Genomic DNA, 6,158 nt, shown 5'->3' with positions numbered 1-6,158 from the left:
ATCGTAGGTCGATCTTTTGGCTACTTGAATATATGGCCTAATCTTCTTATAGGTCTAAAAAGTGGCCGAGTATTACATTTTCTGAGGACGCGGCCCACGCGATCATATGCACCCTCTACGCAGGTACTGACCGCAAACCCTAGTGACGTCTCCTCCGACTGCCTGGGATTGGTCTTCTTGTTCAGGCACTTCTTTAGACTACTATCTGTATATCCATTTGCTCTCAATCCCTGAGTAATTACAAAGCTGTACGTCTTACGTCGCACACGGGAAAGATGTGGAAAACGCCGGTCATTGGGGCAAGAATAAGAGAGAGAATTAACTAGCATAAGGTATGAGCCGTTTGGCTTGAACTCTAGCAAGAGGAATCGTGGACGTAGTGTTTGCGCTAAGATAGAATAGGGAAAAACACTGAGGGAAAAGAAACAGGATACATGTGGTATTCATTGACCCTAAGAAAGCCTACGACAGGGTCCTCAGGCAACTGGGAACTATGAAGAAGAATAAGAAGTAGGGACGTTCCAGAAAAGTACTATATTAGAATTGTTAAGGACATGTATGAAAGAACACCAACAGGAGCGAAGAGCAGTGTAGTTAACATTGCACCTCGAGCTAGTAATCAATGTCACCAGTGATAACTTGTCAGGGCGCCAGTACCAAGATCTATATGTTCACGGACGACATATCCTCATGTGTGGATATTGTAGAGGTTGTAGACGGCAGTGTGGAAGAATGGATGCAAACTCTGGAGGATGGAGGGTTTATAATCAACGGCTTCATTAACAACGAATATCTACTGCCTTTTGTGGTTGCAGGAGTGGTGAGGATACAGAAAGTGGAACTGAAGAGGGTGGCCAGTTTTAAATATCTCGGGTCTTCTGATAGTGAACTGGTTGCGGCGATATTACACAGAATACAAGAGAGCGGATGGAGAAAGTGGACGAGAATTAATGTCTGGAAAACTCTGTGGTTAAAGTAAAGGGCAAAAGCTATAGGACTGTGAACAGGCCGGCAATGTTGTAAAGTTCAGAAACACGATGAATCAAGAAGGTACAAGAGAAGAACCGGAATGAAATAATCAGAGGAACAGTGAAAGTCACAGAGGTATGGAAGTAGATACATGGTGTGGCCACATGTCAGATAAAACATGAAAGTTGTGTGACACGAAGAGTGATCAGTGGAAATGGAAGTGGAAGGAGAGAGAGATAAAGGACTTGAGGACGATGAGTGGATGATGAGTTCCTGAAGCGGCAAATAAAGTTGTTCATTTTGATTTTTTTTTTTCTTTTACAGTAACTACTATCCAACTTGCACAGTTTCGTGGCAACAAAAGGATAATAATTAATTTAAGATTACTTAATTAACATCATTCTAACCAATACTTACTTTTTTTTTTACTTAAATTAGTATAGTAGTCGTCATCTCCGCACAAAACAGTCAGACACATAACCCTCAGGCTATCGATGAAAAAAACGAATTACGCGTTACTACTTTCAATGTCCCCAGGTCAAATTGTAACAAATAGCAATTTAATCAGACTTTACTGATAAGAGTGTAATGTGAAGTGCTAAGTTTCTACCATATATGAACCATGTGAGCGTTAGCCCTACTGATGGAAATGGGCCCACACTGTCCTGGTGCTACACGGCCAACGTTTGCAAAAACGTAATCCTTCCTAGCAATTTAATCAGTCTTGTTTAATCGATCACGTGCACAATTGCCCAAGATTATCTTGAACGTGCGGCTAGATTGGACTTGCGGCAGAATAACTCAACCATACGTTGTAAGAAAAAACGTAGTAAAAAGGACGCATGCAAGAAAACCTGGGGCTACGTAAATATCCACGGGAAATTGCAGTTGTAAGATCGCTATGAACTCACGCATGGTGACATCCGGGCCACCTCCTCTCCATTGCCGCCACATTTTTTCGCTGAGGCAAATCTCAAGGTGTTCTTTGCGTAAGCCTTTTCTCCTCTTTTGTTCAAGTTTAAGACTACTCTTTTTTGGGGGGTGTAGTTAAAAAACAGGGCCTTTTTTAAGAGGGTTAAAAAGAAATAGACATCTTTCGCTCCTTTCTACTCACCTACGGAGTTCAAGGTCAAGTTCTGGTGAGTATACAGAAAGGTATTGAGAAATATGCAGTTTCTATGAGTAGTTTTGTGTAGAGGGAGTGGGCATAAGTGGTATTCGGGGGTGGGAGGGAAATAGATGTGTGAAGGGTGGGGTAGGATTGAGGTGATGGAAAAGATCAGGAAGAGCCCTATATGTGGATCTGCAGCCTTCTCCGTAATCCACTTGACCACGCAAGCAAGTAATACAATTTCACAGAATAACTTATAAATGAATATTTTATTATTCACCCCAGACTACTCTCAGTCCAAACCTTGATATATTCACAAAAGTGCAATAAAACACCAGAGCCATATGTGGCAGAGTCACCCCAACGCAGTTGCGTAAATGAAATAGATTTCTATAGAGAAATAGAGGAATTGACAGGCCGCCTAAAGACAAAAGACTCACAAAGAATTGTTGTTTAGAAGATGATTTTTACAACAAGGCCAAACATTTCTTAAAAGAGGCAACTCTGCTGCCGGAAACAAGGATCGATCTAAGCCGAAACAAATAACAAAATGGAACTCCAAGGAAATCGGTTACATGATCTCTTCACAGGAAACAACAAGAAAGTAGTTCCAAAAGGGGAAGGAACTGTTTCAAGTCTTGTCCCAAGCACACAGTCAAATTACGGAAAGTGGCTTCCAGATATTATGAAGAAATCAGCCAGAAAGTTGTCAACACATCCATTCCATGCACAGAAAAGGCCCAACAACCAATGGCAGTTCCAACATTTGATAGAGATCGACTTGATGGTAAAATGCTACTCTTGTACCCCAACATGCTTTTAGAAAAAAATAACTGCGATCGAAAACTATTATGCGCGAGTACTGACCAAGTTTGGAGAAGTCCAATGACTTATTTCTCCTACAACATTAAACCTGTGCAGTGCTACTAGTCTTACTTTCGATTATTTCAAAGACATTTCGTTTATATTCAGCTTGTAAACAGGTCATTTTTAAAAATGAGTAATTATTTCCTTTCAACATAAATCCTAGTTTATTAACATTAATGTAACAGTATAAATAACATGACTGTTACGTTTAATGGTAATATGGTTACTTTCCAGTTGTATACTGCTCTATTTCATTGAAAATCTGACACAAATAATTATACCCGTGAGAGAGAATGCGCCAGGAAATAAAGAGTTAGATGTTGTTGTCATTGAGTGTCCGGATATGATTGATGAGTTGGGGGGAGGTTCTGTGTTTAGCGGGGAGGAATGATGGAGTGCGGTTTGTGTATCTCGTTGTGCAGTCGGTCTCTGGGAGTCCGATGTATGATTCGGTTGTGTTGTTGTCTTTACGTGTAACGGGTGCTTGGTAGATTACTGATGATTGCAGGCAGTTTCCGTCGAGCGGGCATGTATTCTTTTGTCGGCAGTTGCATGTCTTGTTGTTAGCAATGGTAGCGGCGGCGGCGGCGGCGGAGGCGGCGGTGGCGGTGTCATCGATCTGTATAGATGCGGTTAGGATGCGTTTGTTATGGTTATCGATTATTTGTTTCGTGTTGTTCATGCAGCTATAACTGATCTTGATGGTGTTTCGGTTGAAGATTTTTCTGAGCTTGTGATCTTTGGGAAAGTGCTTGTCTACTAGGGCGAGGAATTTGTGTCCGATGTTGGTACTGGTATTTTTGCTAAAGGGAGGGTTGTACCAGAGGATTTTGTTGCGTTGTCGGCTTTTCCGTTTGCTTGCTTTGGCTGGTTCGTACTGCAGGATGTAGTGGTATCCACTTTTATCGAGTGCTTTCTGGTAAGGAGGTGCGGCTTGGTCAAAGGATGTTTTGTCAGATGATAGGGACGACAGTCGTTTGTTTTTGCCGGCAGGAATGTTCTTTGTGGCGATTGGCAGGTGGTTGCTCTCGCGGTGAACGTATTGTAGTGAAGTATTCGGCTTTGTAAATGGTTGATAAGTGCTTCGGTTAGGGTTGAATGTGACGTCTAGGAAGTTGATTATTTGTTTGTTAGCTTCTATGGTGATGTGTAAGCCGTTATTATTAAAGATGCGGCATATTTCTTTCTTGATGTTCTCTGTGTCTCTCGGTGTGGCGTTAGTAATTCAAGAAAATTATTAAACAATGCTCATCTTTCTTTTGCCTATGCTGCCAAATTTTACTTCCAAACACTTACGTTATTTGTCAAACTAAAGTGCTGGCATTTCCTCAAATCAATAAATCCAACAACTTATTTTATAACATTGGGCAACTGTTTCTCTTGCCTATATACATGTATGCTCCCAATCTTTCTTTTTTCTTTTTGTTTTTCGCTAGACAGTGAGTTGATTTGTTAAACCAAAGTGCCTGGGTTTCCTGAAATCAATTTTCTCACATAAATTCAAGAAACTATTAAACAATGCTTATCTCTCTTTTTCCTATGGTGCCAAATTTTACTTTAAAATTTTACTTCCTTGTTTTAAAAGTGTTTGCTGTATACATGTATGCTTCCAAAAATTTTTTTGAGACATTGAGTTTATTTGTGAAACCAAATTGGTGGCATTTCCTCAAATCAATTGTGTCACATAAATCGGTGGGCTAAAATGTTTCTCTTGCCTTATAATATTAGTGTCTGTTTTTAAATTTTTCTTCCAGACATTGAGTTTATTTGTCAAACCAAAGTGCTTGAATCATGTGGTTGTCTAAAAACAAGTGAAAGGGGAAAGCAGCTAACTTCTGGTTGCTGTCCGCGTCTGAAATACTCAATTTCTCAAGCGTTATACTACTTAGGCAGCGTTTACATGAACGGGGTTTCATTTGTAGCCGCATCGGTTTTCGATGTGGTTACTCCTTGTGTTTACACTACACAGATCGAGACTGTTACTGAAACGGGGTCGATTTGAAAGCGCTTCCAAAAGTGGAGACTTTTCAAAAGGACACGGTTTCGTCTGTCATGTCAAGTTGGGAACCGTATCGATTTGAATACGGTTACTATTTTGGCGCGAAATTTGCATTGTTCGATTCAAAATCGTGAATTTAGCGGCGGGTAGTGCAGCGCTCTCTTGTAACATCACGACTTAGATTTTCTGGCGAAAAACGTTCCGTGGAAACACTTCAGAACCGCATTCATTTTGACGGGGCTTCCAAGTCGTGAAATTATGTCGATATGAAAGCGCATTCGTGTAAACACTGCCTTGCAGTGCATGTACAGTATACAGAAGTGCGGTCAAGAAATTCTGACTGTGCATTTGAAGAAAATAGTAGATATTACATTTAAACAGAGTAAATGTTGTAAATATGCTTATATCCTAACCTTGGGTTAAATAAATAGCGAAATTCTTCTTTTTTCTACACACGACAAGCATCTTTGTTGCTATTTCACCTCTTCTCTCTTCTTAGATTTGGTTGATATTCCCGCCCTTTTCGTGCCAACCGGATAAATATCATATAAAACCTTAAGGGAAAAATGGAAACTCGCAGTCGTAGCGTTTGTCATCCTTAAGTGACATAAAGTTACAGGTGAACCGTTGTTCTTTCGTAAAATTGGCTTAATGACACAATGGAGAGAGACGTTCCTTCCGGTCATGGCCGAACGAACCCAAAGGGATGAGACAATTCTTTTCATCTTTGCTCAACAAGACGCACTTTCCAGCCCATTTTGCCTCTCGCTTTCCGTTATCATGTCTTGAAACACAAAACGTGGCAAACACGAACACCCATACTTGCCAATTAGCAATATGCCCCAGGAGAACTTCAAACCATGAAAAGGAGTACAGGCGGATAAGTAATTCATCGCACTCTTGTCACGCAGTGTTACGTGAAAAAAAAACTTGTTATTCGCAAAATTCAGTTGGCACCTGCAAAAAATACAGTGGTTTGGCAGCCAGAAAGAAAGACACTGTCGTGTTAAATGAATTAAGGAAGAGTTTCGGGGTGCTTACCATGAAGCCACATAATCCGGATGGAATGATTGTTGCAAAAAGACAAGATATTTTCGGAATTTAATGACCAACCGGATGAGAATGGCGCTTCCCATTTACTACACAGCATTCCATCTCGCATATTTTACTCGATCTTGTGAGAAAGGGCCTGGAAACGGAAGGATTCTCAAA

Source organism: Montipora capricornis, chromosome 1, assembly GCF_036669925.1.
Source record: "Montipora capricornis isolate CH-2021 chromosome 1, ASM3666992v2, whole genome shotgun sequence".
NCBI classification, from domain to species: Eukaryota; Metazoa; Cnidaria; class Anthozoa; order Scleractinia; family Acroporidae; genus Montipora; species Montipora capricornis.
Note: the sequence above shows the minus strand (reverse complement) of the source record.